This window comes from Tursiops truncatus, chromosome 8 (assembly GCF_011762595.2).
Source record: "Tursiops truncatus isolate mTurTru1 chromosome 8, mTurTru1.mat.Y, whole genome shotgun sequence".
Lineage (NCBI taxonomy): Eukaryota > Metazoa > Chordata > Mammalia > Artiodactyla > Delphinidae > Tursiops > Tursiops truncatus.
In genome coordinates, this window is record NC_047041.1 from 77,966,448 (window position 1) to 77,982,320 (window position 15,873).

The 15,873-nt window shown below is 38.4% G+C and overlaps 1 protein-coding gene and 1 long non-coding RNA gene across 3 annotated transcripts in view; one reads left to right on the forward strand and one right to left on the reverse strand.

Moving 5' to 3' along the window:
- Positions 1–15,873, forward strand: part of LOC109552245 (uncharacterized) — an 80,037-nt gene that overhangs the window by 59,507 nt on the left and 4,657 nt on the right. The gene's annotated exons all lie outside the window — the stretch shown is intronic.
- CCDC34 (coiled-coil domain containing 34) overlaps positions 1–15,873 on the reverse strand; it is a 54,861-nt gene that overhangs the window by 9,617 nt on the left and 29,371 nt on the right. The gene's annotated exons all lie outside the window — the stretch shown is intronic.

Here is a 15,873-nt window from a genome sequence, read left to right on the forward strand (position 1 = left end):
ATACTTTAATACAAGCAATTCAAGTAAGACCCAAGTAACGAACATCAGTTACATACAACATGTGTCCAGTGCTGTACAGGAAAGGCGGGTCTTAAAAATCAAAGCACGGGAATTCCCTGGTGGTCCAATGGTTAGGACTTCGTGCTTTAACTGCTGAGGGCACAGGTTCAATCCCTCCTCAGGGAACTAAGATCCCACAAGCCTCGAGGAGAGGCCAAAGAATAAAAAAATTAAAGCCCCTGTCATTCCCCAGGTTACTATATTTCCTTATTGTTGGTCTGCCAATAGCTGCAAAAGGAAATCCTTTCTTGCTGAGAACTCAATATCCATTGAAATAATGCTGGAATTTAACTATTGGGTTAAATTCCACAAAGAAGTTAAGTAATCTGCCCAAGGTCGCACAGATGGTAAATGACAGATCACTACATATCTCTTATATACATATGAGAGAACGCTGAAAACAATTTTTTGCCAATAAATTCAATTTAAATAAGATGTCAAAATTCCTTAAAAATACATCACTTTCCAAAACCGATTCAAGAAGAAACAGAGTAACTGAATGAACCTCTACTTGTAAAACAATTCAGAATTTAAAACTTTCCCACAAAGAAAACTCTAGCCTCCAGTTGCTTCACTGGTAGAGTCTATCACACGTCTAAGGAAGCAACAGTACCAATTACTACACAAATTGTTTTAAAAAACAGAAAAAGGGAACACTTCCAAGCTCATTTTAGGAGCCCACTATTTCTCTAAAGTCCAAACCAAATATGAAAATTACAAGATAATATTAGGAATAAGTCAAGATAACTGCTCTCATCAGAAACATGAAATACTTAGGGATACATTTTAAAAAGACGTATAATACCCCTGTACACTGAAAACAAAAAAAAAGAAGAAAAAAACAGATAAATATGGCTTAAATAAATAGAAAAAAAATCATGTTTATAGATTTATAATTTGATATTATTAAGATAGCAATTTTCTCCTGAATGATCTATATATTTAATGCAATCCCAATAGTATCAGGCACTATTCAAGCAAGCATGATTAGGGAAATTGATAAGCTAATTCTAAACGGAAAGGGTGCAGAGCAGCTAAAACAATTCTGAAATAGAAGAAAAACGATGGAAGACTTACACTATTTGATTAGAAGAATTTTAAATTCAAGAATTACTATATAAAGCTATAGTAAGCAGATAGTGTAGTACTGGCATAGGAAATGGGTCAATTGAACAGAATACAGTCCAGAAATAGACCCAGACATATTTGGTCAATAGATTTGAAATAAAAATGTCAGGGTAACTGAGTAGGGAAAATATTATCTTTCAACACAGTGTTGGAACAACTGTATATCCATATTCCAAAAAATTGAACCTTGACCCTTGTCACATGGAACATTAAAATTAACTCAAAATGCAAATAGGTAAAAGCTGAAGTTATAAAACTTCTAGAAGAAAACAATGGAGAATATTTTATAACCGTGGCATAGGCAAACGTTTCTTTAATAGAACACAAAACCCACAGACTATAAAAGAAAAAACAGAAATATGGAACTTAACCAAAATTTAAAATTTCTGCTCTTTAAACATATAAAAAAATTAAAAGGAGGAAATATTTATAATACATGTTACAGGACTTAAAGGAATATAAGAAGAATTCTTACAACTTACTATTAAGACACACAAAATGGGAAAAACTTAAACACTAAACTAAACAAACAAAAAACAAGAGATGTAGAAATGGTCAATAGTGCTATGGATTGAATTCTGTCCCACCAAAATTCATATATTGAAGCCCTAATCCTCAATGTAACTTTTTTTTCTTTTTTTTAAATTGGAGTATAGGTGGTTTACAATGTTGTGTTTAGTTTCAGGTGTACAGCAAAGTGATTCAGTTATACACAGACACATTCATTACTTTTCAGATTCTTTTCTCATATAGGTTATCACAGAATATTAAATAGAGTTCCCTGTGCTATACAGTAGGTCCTTGTTGTATACAGTAGTGTGCGTATGTTAATCACGAGGCTCCTGATTTATCACCCCCCCCCCATGTTTCACCTTTGGTAACCATAACTTTGTTTTCAATATGTGTAAGTCTCTTTCTGCTTTGTAAATAAGTTCATTTGTATCATTTTTTAAAAATTTGATACCACATATGAATGACATCATATGATATTTCTCTTCCTCTGACTTACTTCCCTAAGTATGATAATCTCTTGGTCCATCCATGTTGCTGCAAATGGCATTTTGTTCTTTTTTATGGCTGAGTAATATTCCATTGTAAGTATGTACCAACTCTTCTTTATTCCTCTGTCAATAGACACTAGATTGCTTCCATGTCTTGTCTACTGTAAATAGTGCTGCAATGAACACTGGGGTACACCTATCTTTTTGAATTATGGTTTCCTCCAAATATATGCCCAGGAGTGGGATTGCTGAATCATATGGTAGTTCTAGTTTTAGTTTTTTAAGGAACCTCTATAATGTTCTCCATACTGGTTGTACCAATTTACATTCCCACCAACAGTGTAGGAGAGTTCCCTTTTATCCACACCCTCTCCAGCATTTTATGCTTTGTAGACTTTTTGATGATGGCCATTCTGACCGGTGTTAGGTGATACCTCATTGTAGTTTTGATTTGCCTTTCTATGGTAATTGGTTATGTTGAGCATCTGTCCATGTGCTTTTTGGCCATCTGTATGTCTTCTTGGGAGAAATGTTTACTTAGATCTGCCTACGTTTTCAAAAAATTTTATTTTATTTACTTTTTTATACAGTAGGTTCTTATTAGTCATCAATTTTATACACATCAGCATATACATTGCAATCCCAATAGTCCAATTCATCACACCACCATACCCACACCCCCGTGGCTTTCCACCCTTGGTGTCCATAAGTTTATTCTCTACATCTGTGTCTCAACTTCTGCCCTGCAAACCAGTTCATCTATACCATTTTTCTAGGTTCCACATACATGCATTAATATATGATATTTGTTTCTGTCTTTCTGACTTACTTCACTCTGTATGACAGTCTCTAGATCCATCCATGTCTAAACAAATGACCCAATTTCATTCCTTTTTATGGCTCAGTAATATTCCATTGCATTTATGTACCACATCTTCTTTATCCATTTGTCTGTTGACGGGCATTTAGGTTGCTTCCATGACCTGGCTATTGTAAATAGTGCTGTAAAGAACATTGGGGTGCATGTGTCTTTTTGAATTATGGTTTTCTCTGGGTATATGCCCAGTAGTGGGATTGCTGGATCATATGGTAATTCTATTTTTAGTTTTTTAAGGACCCTCCATAATGTTCTCTATAGTGGCTGTATCAATTTACATTCCCACCAACAGTGCAAGAGGGTTTCCTTTTCTCCACACCCTCTCCAGCATTTGTTGTTTGTAGACATTTTGATGATGCCCATTCTAACCACTGTGAGGTGATACCTCATTGTAGTTTTGATTTGAATTTCTCTAATAATTAGTGATGTTGAGCAGCTTTTCATCTGCTTCTTGACCATCTGTATGCCTTCTTTGGAGAAATGTCTATTTAGGTCTTCTGCCCATTTTTGGACTGGGTTGTTTGTTTCTTTAATATTGAGCTGCATGAGCTGTTTATATATTTTGGAGATTGATCCTATGTCCGTTGATTCGTTTGCAAATATTTTCTCCCATTCTGAGGGTTGTCTTTTCTTCTTGTTTATGGTTTCCTTTGCTGTGCAAAAGCTTTGAAGTTTCATTAGGTCCCATTTGTTTATTTTTGTGATTATTTCCATTACTCTAGGAGGTGGATCAAAAAAGATCTTGCTGTGATTTATGTCAAAGAGTGTTCTTCCTACATTTTCCTCTAAGTGTTACAGTGTCCAGTCTTACATTTAGGTCACTAATCCATTTTGAGTTTATTTTTGTGTTTGGTGTTAGGGAGTGTTCTAATTTCACTCTTTTACATGTAGCTGTCCAGTTTTCACAGCACCACTTATTGAAGAGACTGTCTTTTCTCCATTGTATATCCTTGCCTCCTTTGTCATAGATTAGTTGACCACAGGTGCATGGGTTTATCTCTGGGCTTTCTATCTTGTTCCATTGATCTATGTTTCTGTTTTTGTGCCAGTACCATATTGTCTTCATTACTGTACCTTTGTAGTATAGTCTGAAGTCAGGGAGCTTGATTCCTCCAGTTCCGTTTTCTTCCCCTCAAACTGCTTTGGCTATTTGGGGTCTTTTGAGTCTCCATACAAATTTTAAGATTTTTTGTTCTAGTTCCTTAAAAAATGCCATTGCTAATTTGATAGGGATTGCATTGCATCTGTAGATTGCTTTGGGTAGTATAGTCATTTTCACAATATTGATTCTTTCAATCCAAGAACATGGTGTATCTCTCCATCTGTTGGTATCATCTTTAATTTCTTTCATCAGTGTCTTATACTTTTCTGCATACAGGTCTTTAGTCTCCCTAGGTAGGTTTATTCCTAGGTATTTTATTCTTTTTGTTGCAATGGTAAATGGAAGTGTTTCCTTAATTTCTCTTTCAGATTTTTCTGAAAATCATTAGTGTATAGGAATGCAAGAGATTTCTGTGCATTAATTTTGTATCCTGCAACTTTACCAAATTGATTAGCTCTAGTAGTTTTCTGGTGGCATCTTTAGGATTCTCTATGTATAGTATCATGTCATCTGCAAACAGTGACAGTTTTACTTCTACACTTCCAATTTGTATTCTTTATATTTCATTTTCTTCTCTGATTGCTGTGGCTAGGACTTCCAAAACTATGTTGAATAACAGTGGTGAGAGTGGACATCCTTGTCTTGTTCCTGATCTTAGAGGAAATTCTTTCAATTTTTCACCATTGAGAATGATGTTTTTGCTGTGGGTTTGTCGTATATGGCCTTTATTATTTTGAGGTAGGTTCCCTCTATGCCCACTTTCTGGAGCGTTTTTATCATAAATGGGTGTTGAATTTTGTCAAAAGCTTTTTCTGCATCTATTGAGATGATCATATGGTTTTTATTCTTCAATTTGTTAATATGCTGTATCACATTGATTGATTTGTGTACATTGAAGAATCCCTGCATCCCTGGGATAAATCCCACTTGATCATGACGTATGATCCTTTTAATGTGTTGCTGGATTCTGTTTGCTAGTTTGTTGTTCAAGATTTTTGCATCTATATTCATCAGTGATATTGGTCTGTAACTTTCTTTTTTGTAGTATCTTTGTCTGGTTTTGGCATCAGGGTGATGATGGCCTCATAGAATGAGTTTGGGAGTGTTCTTTCCTCTGAAATTTTTTGGAAGAGTTTGAGAAGGATGGGGGTTAGCTCTTCTCTAAACGTTTCAAAGAATTCACCTGGGAAGCCATCTGGTCCTGGACTTTTGTTTGTTGGAAGATTTTTAATCACCATTTCAATTTCATTACTTGTGACTGGTCTGTTCATATTTTCTATTACTTCCTGGTTCGGTCTTGGAAGGTTATACCTTTCTAAGAATTTGTCCATTTCTTCCAGGTTGTCCATTTTATTGGCATAGAGTTGCTTGTAGTAGTCTCTTAGGATGCTTTGTTTCTCTGCAGTGTCTGTTGTAACTTCTCCTTTTTCATTTCTAATCTTATTGATTTGAGTCCTCTCCCTCTTTTTCCTGACAAGTCTGGCTAATGGTTTATCAATTTTGTTTATCTTCTCAAAGAACTAGCTTTTAGTTTTATTGATCTTTGCTATTGTTTTCTTTGTTTCTATTTCATTTATTTCTGCTCTGATCTTTATGATATCTTTCATTCTGCTCACTTTGCATTTTGTTTGTTCTTTCTCTGGTTCCTTTAGGTGTAAGGTTATATTGTTTGAGAATTTTCTTGTTTCTTGAGGTAGGCTTGTAGAGCTATAAACTTCCCTCTTAGAACTGCCTTTGCTGCATCCCATAGGTTTTGGATCATCGTGTTTTCATTGTCATTTGTCTCTAGGTATTTTTTAATTTCCTGTTTCATTTCTTCAGTGATCTCTTGGTTATTTAGTAATGCATTGTTTAGCCTCCATGTGTTTGTGTTTCTTACGTGTTTTCCCCCTGTGATTCATTTCTAATCTCATAGTATTGTGGTCAGAAAAGATGCTTGATATGGTTTCAATTTTCTTAAATTTACTGAGGCTTGATTTGTGACCCAAGATGTGATCTATCCTGGAGAATGTTCCATGCACACTTGAGAAGAAAGTGTAATCTGCTGTTTTTGGAAGGAATGTCCTATAAATATCAACTAAATCTATCTGGTCTATTGTGTCATTTAAAGCTTCTGTTTCTTTATTTATTTTCATTTTGGATGATCTGTCCATTGGTGTAAGTGAGTTGTTAAAGTCCCCCACTATTATTGTGTTACTGTCGATTTCCTTTTTTATAGCAGTTAGCAGTTGCCTTATGTATTAAGGTGCTCCTATGTTGTGTGCATATATATTTATAACTGTTATATCTTCTTCTTGGGTTGATCCCTTGATCATTATGTAGTGTCCTTCGTTGTCTCTTGTAAGATTCTTTATTTTAAAGTATATTTTATCTGATATGAGTACTGCTACTCCAGCTTTCTTTTGATTTCCATTTGCATGGAATATCTTTTTCCAACCCCTCACTTTCAGTCTATATGTGTCCCTAGGTCTGAAGTGGGTCTCTTTTAGACAGCATATATATGGGTCTTGGTTTTGTATCCATTTGGCAAGCCTGTGTCTTTTGCTTGGAGCACTTAATCCATTCACGATTAAGGTAATTATTGATAGGTATGTTCCATGACCATTTTCTTATATTGTTTTGGGTTTGTTTTTGTAGGTCCTTTTCTTCTCTTGTGTTTCCCACTTAGAGAAGTTCCTTTAGCATTTGTTGTAGAGCTGGTTTTGTGGTGCTGAATTCTCTTAGCTTTTGCTTGTCTGTAAAGCTTTTGATTTCTCCATTGAATCTGAATGAGATCCTTGCCAGGTAGAGTAATCTTGGTTGTAGGTTCTTCCCTTTCATCACTTTAAGTATATCATGCCACTCCCTTCTGGCTTGGAGAGTTTCTCTTGAGAAATCAGCTGTTAGCCTCATGGGAGTTCCCTTGTATGTTATTTGTCGTTTTTCCCTTGCTGCTTTCAATAATTTTTCTTTGTCTTTAATTTTGGCCAATTTGATTAGTATGTGTCTCGGTGTGTTTCTCCTTGGGTTTATCCTGTATGGGACTCACTGTGCTTCCTGGACTTGGGTGGCTATTTCCTTTCCCATGTTAGGGAAGTTTTCGAATATAATCTCCTCAAATATTTCCTCTGGTCCTTTCTCACTTCTTCTGGGACCCCTATTATGCGAATGTTGCTGCTTTTAATGTTGTCCCAGAGGTCTCTTAGGCTGTCTTCATATCTTTTCATTCTTTTTTTTTTTTATTCTGTTCCACAGCAGTGAATTCCACCATTTTGTCTTCTAGGTCACTTATCCGTTCTTCTGCCTCAGTTATTCTGCTATTGATTCCTTCTAGTGTAGTTTTCATTTCCGTTATTGTACTGTTCATCTCTGTTTGTTTGTTCTGTAATTCTTTTAGGTCTTTGTTAAACATTTCTTGCATCTTCTCGATCTTTGCCTCCATTCTTTTTCCGAGGTCCTGGATCATCTTCACTATTATTATTCTGAATTCTTTTTCTGGAAGGTTGCCTATCTCCACTTCATTTAGTTGTTTTTCTGAGGTTTTATCTTGTTCCTTCATCTGGTACATAGCCCTCTGCCTTTTCATCTTGTCTATGTTTCTGTGAATGTGGTTTTTGTTCCACAGGCTGCAGGATTGTAGTTCTTCTTGCTTCTCAACTTAATCTCTTTAAGGCTAAATGCGCATATGCCAACATTAGCAGCCTGAATCTTACAATACCTGCTAGTGTTGAAGGGTCTCCTGCAGAGGCAAGGTGTGGCTGTGGCTCACTGTGGGGACAAGGACACTGGAAGCAGAAGTTCTGGCAAGTACTCCTTGGTGTGAGCCCTCCCAGAGTCTGCCTTCTACCTACTTTTTGATTGGGTTGTTTATTTGATATAGAGCTGCCTGAGTTGTTTGTATATTTTGGAGATTAATCCCGTTTCAGTTGCTTCGTTTGCAAATATTTTCTCCCATTCTGTGGGTTGTCTTTTTATTTTGTTTACGGTTTCCTTTGCTGTGTAGAAGCTTTTAAGTTTCATTAGGTCCTATTTGCTTATATTTGTTTTTATTTTCCTTAGTCTAGGAGGTGTATCAAAAAATATCTTGCTGCGATTTACATCAAGGAGTATTGTGCCTATGTTTTCCTCTAAGAGTTTTATAGTGTGTAGCCTTACATTTAGGTCTTTGATCCATTTTGAGTTTATTTTTATGTATAGTGTTTATGAAATGTCTAATTTCATTCTTTTACATGTAGCTATCCAGTTTTCTCAGCACCACTTTTTGAAGAGACTGTCTTTTCTCCTTTGTATATTCTTGCCTGCTTTGTCATAGATTAATTGACCATAGGTGGGTGGGTTTATTTCTGGGCTTTCTCTCCTGTTCCATTGATCTGTATTTCTGTTTTTGTGCAAGTACCATACTGTTTTGATTACTGTAGCTTTACAGTATAGTCTGAAGTCAGGTAACCTGATTCCTCCAGCTCCATTATTCTTTCTCAGAATTGCTTTCGCTATTCAGAGTCTTTTGTGCTTCCATATAAATTTTAAAAATCTTTGTTCTGCTTCTGTGAAAAATGTCATTGGTAATTTGACAGGGACTCCACTGAGTCTGTAGTTGCCTCGTGTAGCATAGTCATTTTGACAATATTGATTCTTCCAATCCAAAACAATACCTTTCCACGTCATCTTTGTGTCACCTTTGATTTCCTTCACCACGTCTTATAGTTTTCAGAATACGGGTCTTTTGTCTCCTCAGGTAGGTTTACTCCTATGTATTTTATCCTTTTTGATGCGATGGTAAATGGGATTGTTTCCTTGATTTCTCTTTCTGATCTTTAGTTGTTAGTGTATAGGAATGCAAGATTTTGGTGTATTAATTTTGCATCCTGTACATTTACTGAATTCACTGATGAGCTCTAGTAGTTTTCTGGTAGCATCTTTTCTATGTATAATATCATGTTGCTGCAAACAGTGACAGTTTTACTTCTTTTTCAATTTGCATTCCCCTTATTTCTTTTCTTCTCTGATTGCTGTGGCTAGGACTTCCAAAACTATGCTGAATAAAAGTGGTGACAGTGGACATCCTTGTCTTGTTCCTATCTCAGAGAGAATGCTTTCAGCTCTTTACTGTTGAGAATGTTAGCTGTGGACTTGTCATATAAGGCCTTTACTATGTAGAGGTAAGTTCCCTTTATGCCTACTTCTGGAGAATTTTTATTATAAACGGGTGTTGAATTTTGTCAAAAGCTTTTTCTGCATCTATTGAGATGATCATATGGTTTTTAGTCTTCAGTTTGTTAACACGGTGTATAACACTGATTGATTTGTGGATATTGTAGAATCCTTGCATCCCTGGGATAAATCCCACTTGATCATGGTGTATGGGATTCAGGTTGCCAGTATTTCGTTGAGAATTTTTCCGTCTATGTTCATCAGTGATACTGGCCGGTAATTTTCTCTTTTTGTGGTATCTTTGTCTGGTTTTGGTATCAGGGTCATGGTGGCCACATAGAAAGTTTGGGAGTGTTCCTTCCTCTACAATTTTTGGAATAGTTTCAGAAGGATAGGTGTTAACTCTTTTCTACATGTTTGATAGAATTCGCCTGTGAAGCTATCTGGTCCTGCATTTTTGTTAGTTGGAAGCTTTTTAATCAGTTTCAATTTCAGTACTTGTGATAGGTCTATTCATATCTTCTATTTCTTCCTGGTTCAGTCTTGGAAGCTTGTACCTTTCTAAGAATTAGTCTATTTTTCCAGGTTGTCCATTTTATTGGCATATAGTTTTTTGTAGTAGTCTCTTATGATCCTTTGTATTTCTGTGGTGTCAGTTGTAACTTCTCATTTTCATTTCTAATTTTATTGATTTGAGTCCTCATTTTTCTTGATGAATCTGGCTAACGGTTTATCAATTTTGTTTATCTTCTCAAAGAATCAGCTTTTAGTTTCATTGATCTTTACTACTGTTTTCTTCATCTCTATTTCATTTATTTCTGCTCTAATCTTTATGATTTCTTTCCTTCTACTAACTTTGGGTTTTGTTTGTTCTTCTTTCTCTAGTTCCTTTACATGTAAGGTTAGGTTGTTTTTTTGAGATTTTCTTGTTTCCTGAGTTAAGACTGTATTGCTATGAACTTCCCTCATAGAACTGCTTTTGCTGCACCCCATAGGTTTTGGATCATCATGTTTTCATTGTCATTTGTCTCTAGGTATTTTTTATTTATTTATTTTTTGTCTCTAGGTATTTTTTAATTTCCTCTTTGATTTCTTCAGTGATCCATGGTTGTTTTGTAACATATTATTTAGCCTCCATGTGTTTGTGTTTTTTACGGCTTTTATTTCCTGTAATTGATTTCTAATCTCATAGTGTTGTGGTTAGAAAATATTCTTGATATGATTTCAATTTTCTTAAATTTACTGAGGGTTGATTTGTGGCCCAAGATGTGATCTATCCTGGAGAATGTTCCATATGCACTTGAGAACAATCAAAGGAATGTTGTAATAAATACCAATTAAGTCCATAGGGTCTAGTATGTCATTCAAGACCTGTGTTTCCTTGTTGATTTTCTGTCTGGATGATCTGTCCAGTGATGGGACTGGGGTGTTAAAGTCCCCCACTATTATTGTGTTAGTGTCAATTTCTTTTTTTATGGCTGTTAGCATTTGCCTTGTATATTGAGGTGCTCCTATGTTGGGTGCACATATATTTGTAATTGTTATATCTTCTTCGTGGATTGATCCCGTGATCGTTATGTAGTGTCCTTCTTTGTCTCTTGTAACAGTCTTTATTTTAAAGTCTATTTTGTGTGATGTGAGTTTTGATACTCCAGCTTTCTTTTGATTTCCATTTGCATGGGATACCTTTTTCCGTCCCCTCACATTCCCTCTGTATGTGTCCCTAGGGCTAAAGCAGGTCTCTTGTAGACAGCATATATATGGGTCTTGTTTTTGTATACATTCAGCCTGTCTGTGTCTTTTGGTTGGAGCATTTAATCCATTTACATTTAAGGTAATTATCGGTATGTCTGTTCTTACTGCCAATTTGTTAACTAGGATTTGTTTTTGTAGGCCTTTTTTTCTTCCCTTCCTCTTCTCTTGTGATTTTTTTTCCCCCTTTGCGGTACACGGGCCTCTCACTACCGTGGCCTCTCCCACCGCAGAGCACAGGCTCTGGACGTGCAGGCTTAGCGGCCGTGACCCATGGGCCCAGCCGCTCCCCGGCATGTGGGATCCTCCCGGACTGGGGCACGAACCCGTGTACCCTGCATCGGCAGGCGGACTCCCAACCACTGTGCCACCAGGGAAGCCCTTCTCTTGTGATTTGATGTCTATCTTTTAGCGTTGTGATTGGGTTGCTTCTTCTTTTTCGTGTGTGTATCTATTGTAGAATTTTGGTTTGTGGTTCCCAAAAGGTTTTGACCTAGCAGTCTATATATGTACAAGACTGTTTTAACTTGCTGGTCTCTTAATTTCCAATGCATTATCAATATCCTGCATTTGTACTCTCTTCTCACGACTGCTGGTTTTACTATCATATTTGTGTGTGGAGATTTCCTACCTTTGCTTTATGTTTGTCTTAACTGGTGAGCTTTCCCATTCATAATTTTCTTGATTCTAGTTGTGGTCTTTTCTGCCTAGAGAAATTCCTTTAGCACTTGTTTCAAAGTTGGTTTGGTGGTGCTGAATTCTCTTAGGTTTTGTTTGTCCATAAAGCTTTTGATTTCTCCGTCAAATCTGAATGCCAGTCTGCTGGGTAGAGTATTCTTGGTAGTAGGTTTGTCCCTTTTGTCACTTTAAATATATCATCCACTCCCTTCTGGCCTGCAGATTTTCTGCTGAAAAATCAGCAGATACCTTATGGGGATTCCCTTGTATGTTATTTGTTTCTCTTCCCTGTTGTTTTTAATTGTTTCTATTTAATTTTCGTCAGTTTGATTAGTATGTGTCTCATCTTGTTCCTCCTTAGGTTTATCTTGTATGGGACTCTCTGTGCTTCCCAGACTTGAGTGTTTCCTTTCTAATGTTAAGGACGTTTTCAGCTATAATCTCTTCAAATATTTTCTCAGGCTTTTTCTCTCTTCTCCTTCTGGGACCCCTACAGTGCTAATATTGGTGCATTTAATGTTGTCACAGAGGTCTCCAAGACTGTCCTCATTTCTTTTCATTCTTTTTTCTTCATTCTGTTCTGCAGCAGTGATTTCCAACATTCTGTCTTCCAGCTCACTTATTCTTTCTTCTGCCTCAATTCTTGTGCTATTGCTTCCTTCTAGTGTATTTTTCATTCCAGTTATTGTATTGTTCATCTGTTTGTTTATTCTTTAGATCTTCTCTTTGTTAAACAGCATTTGTATCTTCTCAATCTGTGCCTCCATTCTTTTCAGAAATTTTGGATCATCTTTACTATCATTACTCTAAATTCTTTTTCAGGTAGTTTGCCTATCTCCACTTGATTCAGTTGTTCTTGTGGGTTTTTATCTTGTTCCTTTGTCTGGAACATATTTCTCTGCCATCTCATTTTGTCTAGCTTTCTGTGTTTGTGGTCTTCTTTCCACTGGCTGCAGGATCATAACTCTTGCTTCTGGTGTCTGCCCTCTGGTAGGTGAGTTTGGTCCTGAGGCTTGTGCAGGCTTCCTGGTGGGACTGGTCCCTACCCACTGGTGTGTGGAGCTGGGTCTTGTCCCTCTGGCGGGCAGACCATGTCAAAGGGTGTGTTTAGAGGTGGCTGTAAGCTCAGTACGGCTTTAGGCAGCCTGTCTGCTGATGGGTGGGGCTGTGTTCCTATCTTGCTGGTTGTTTGGCCTAAGGCATTCATGCACTGGAGCCTCTAGGCTGCTGGGTAGGGCCAGGTCTTGATGCCAAAATGGCAACCTCTGGGAGAGCTCAAGCCAATCAATATTCTCTGGGGCCTCTGCCACCAGTGTCCTTGCGCCCCCCCCCCCCCATAGTGATCCAGAGCCAATCTCAACCTCCCCAGGAGACCCTCCAAGACTCATAGGTAGGTCCAGCCCAAGCTCCTATGGAATTACTTCTTTGTGCTGGGTCCCAGTGTACATGAAACCTTGTGTGTGCCCTCCAAGAGTGGAGTCTCTGTTTCCCCCAGTCCTGTGGACCTCCTGCACTCAAGCCCCACTGGTCATCAAAGCCAAGTGCTCTGGGATTCCTCTTCCTGATGCCAGACCCTCAGCCTGGGGAGGCTGAAGTGGGGCTCAGGACTTTCACTCTTGTGGGAGAACCTCTGTGATATAATTATTTTCCAGTCTGTGGGTCGCCCACCTGGCGGGTATGGGATTTGATTATGTTGTGAAAGCGCCCTCCTACCATCTCATTGTGGCTTCTTCTTTGTCTTTGAATGTAAACTATCTTTTTTGGTAGGTTCCAGTCTTCTTTGTTGATAGTTGTTCAGCAGTTTGTTGTGATTATAGTATTTTCATGAGAGGAGGTGAGCTCAAGGCCTTCTACTCCACCATCTTTTCCAGAATCAAGGGGCTGCTTTTAGTTTGGATGCTTGCTGTCTCTTTCCTCAGCATGGGCTGGCTGTTATCCCCTTGATATGGGGTGTGCAGGTGCAGCAGCCCTTGTGCACTCCCCGGACAGTGTGGGCAGCACTTGGCAACTTCTTGTGGATCTCGTAGTGGTGGCCCATGCCTGCCTATGGAGCCCATGATTGCAGTGGTGACTTGAGCCCACACCCAGAGCTTCTGTAGGCAGTGTCCCGTTGCCTGGGAGCACTTACAGGGAAAGAAGCTCTTATGGTGGTCCTGTCCCTCTCCTCATGTGCCCCTAATAGTGGCACCTTACTTTTCTGGCAGGCACCAGCTTCTCCTGAGTACACCCTCAGTTGCCACAAGCTAGCCTCTGCAGACTGTCTCTGAACAACCAACCCTGGTCCCTTCCCTGGGTCTGACCTCTGAGGCCTGAGCTTCAGCACCCAGTCCCCACCCGCATCAACAGAGGAGCATCTCAGGCTGGAGAACGCAAGGTGGTGGTGCCGACCTTCTGTGCAGGTTACTCTCCATTTTGCCTTCTGCAAACCGGTTGCTGTGCTCTCCTCCTAGGCCCCGAAGCTCCGCCTCCATCCAGGCTGATCCCCCACCAGTGAAGGGACTCCCAGGGTGCGGGAACCTTTTCTCCTTCACAGCTCCCTCCCTGTGGTGCAGGCCCGTCCCCATTCCTTTCTATTTCCTTTTGTCCTACCCAGTTACTTGGAGGTTTTCTTGTCCTTTCAGAAGTTTGAGGTCTTCTGCTGGCGTTCATTAGATATTCTATGTGAATCGTTCCACTTGCAGATGTGTTTTGAATGTTTTTGTGGGAGTAGGTGAGCTCCCTGTCCTATTCCTCCACCATCTTGATTCCCCAGCCTGTAACTGTGTTTTGAGACAGGACTTTTAAAGAGGTAATCAAGTTCATAAAGGTGGGGCCCTAATCCAAAAGGACTGGTGTCCTTACAAGAGGAAGAGGAGACATCAGGGATGGGCATGTACACAGAAAAGGCCATGTGAGGGTATGGAGAGAAGGCAGTCATCTGCAATCCAAAGAGAGAGGCTGCAAGAGAAACCAAACCTTCCAGATACCTTCATTTTGGACTGTCAGCCTACAGAACTGTAAGAAAATAAATTTCTGTTGTTTAAGCCACTCAATCTGTGGTATTCAATATTTTGTCACGACAGCCCTAGCAGACAAAGAGAATAAGCTTATGAAAAGATGGTAAATACCATTAGATCTCAGGAAAATGGAAATTAAAACAACGATGATAAACTACTACACACTTAATAGAATGACAACGTTAAAAAGACTGAGAATCTGGCAAGGATGTGGTGCACTTGGAACTCTCAGACAATAGTGGTAGGAATGTAGAAGTGGCACAAGCACTTTATAAGAAATTGCTGAACTATTTTTTAAAGTTAAACACACACTTACCATACAACCCAGGAATTCAGTTCCTAGGCATTTACCCAAGAGCAATGAAAACAAGTATCCACAAAAAGACTTGTACGTAAGTGGTCACAGAATTTTATTCATAATATCCCAAAACTGGAAACAACCCAATTATCCATCAACTAGTGAATGGTTAGACAACTTGTGGTATTCCACAGAATAGAATATCACTCAGCAATAAAAAAGAACAATCTTAATACCTGAAATATCGGCAATTTTTAAAAACAGAAGAAGCTTGACACAAAGGAATATATATTGAATGATTCTACCTATAGGAAATACTAGAAAAGGCAAATCTAATCTACAGGAACAGAAAGCAGACTTATCCTTCCTTGGAGCTGGGGTTAGTTGGTGGGAAGCAGGGGCTGAATGCAAGGGAGCACAAGGGAACTATCTGGAGTGAAGGAAATGTTCTCTACCTTGACTGTAATGCCGGTTTCACAGGTACATAAGCTTGTCAAACCTCATCAAACTCAAAATGGGTGTGTTTTATTGTATGTAAATTATTGCTCAATGAAGTTGATTTTAAAACATCAGACAGACAGGCCCTCTGCAGCATTTAAACTACAGAATAGAGGATAGAATGCCTTTAGTTAGCAAAACGAGACCAGAGCAGACATTCAGAGAGAAGTACTGAGAGAGAGCAGCCAGCCACTAAGTGGCTTCAGATTTTCTGGCACTGCAGTGCTGTACCACACAGAGAATAACAATAAATCTTTTTTTTTTTTAAGATGGTGCCCTGAGAGAACCTTTGTTTCTTCAAACTAAAGGAAACTAACAAACCAACTGACTACTCAGTTTCTGAATTTCTATTT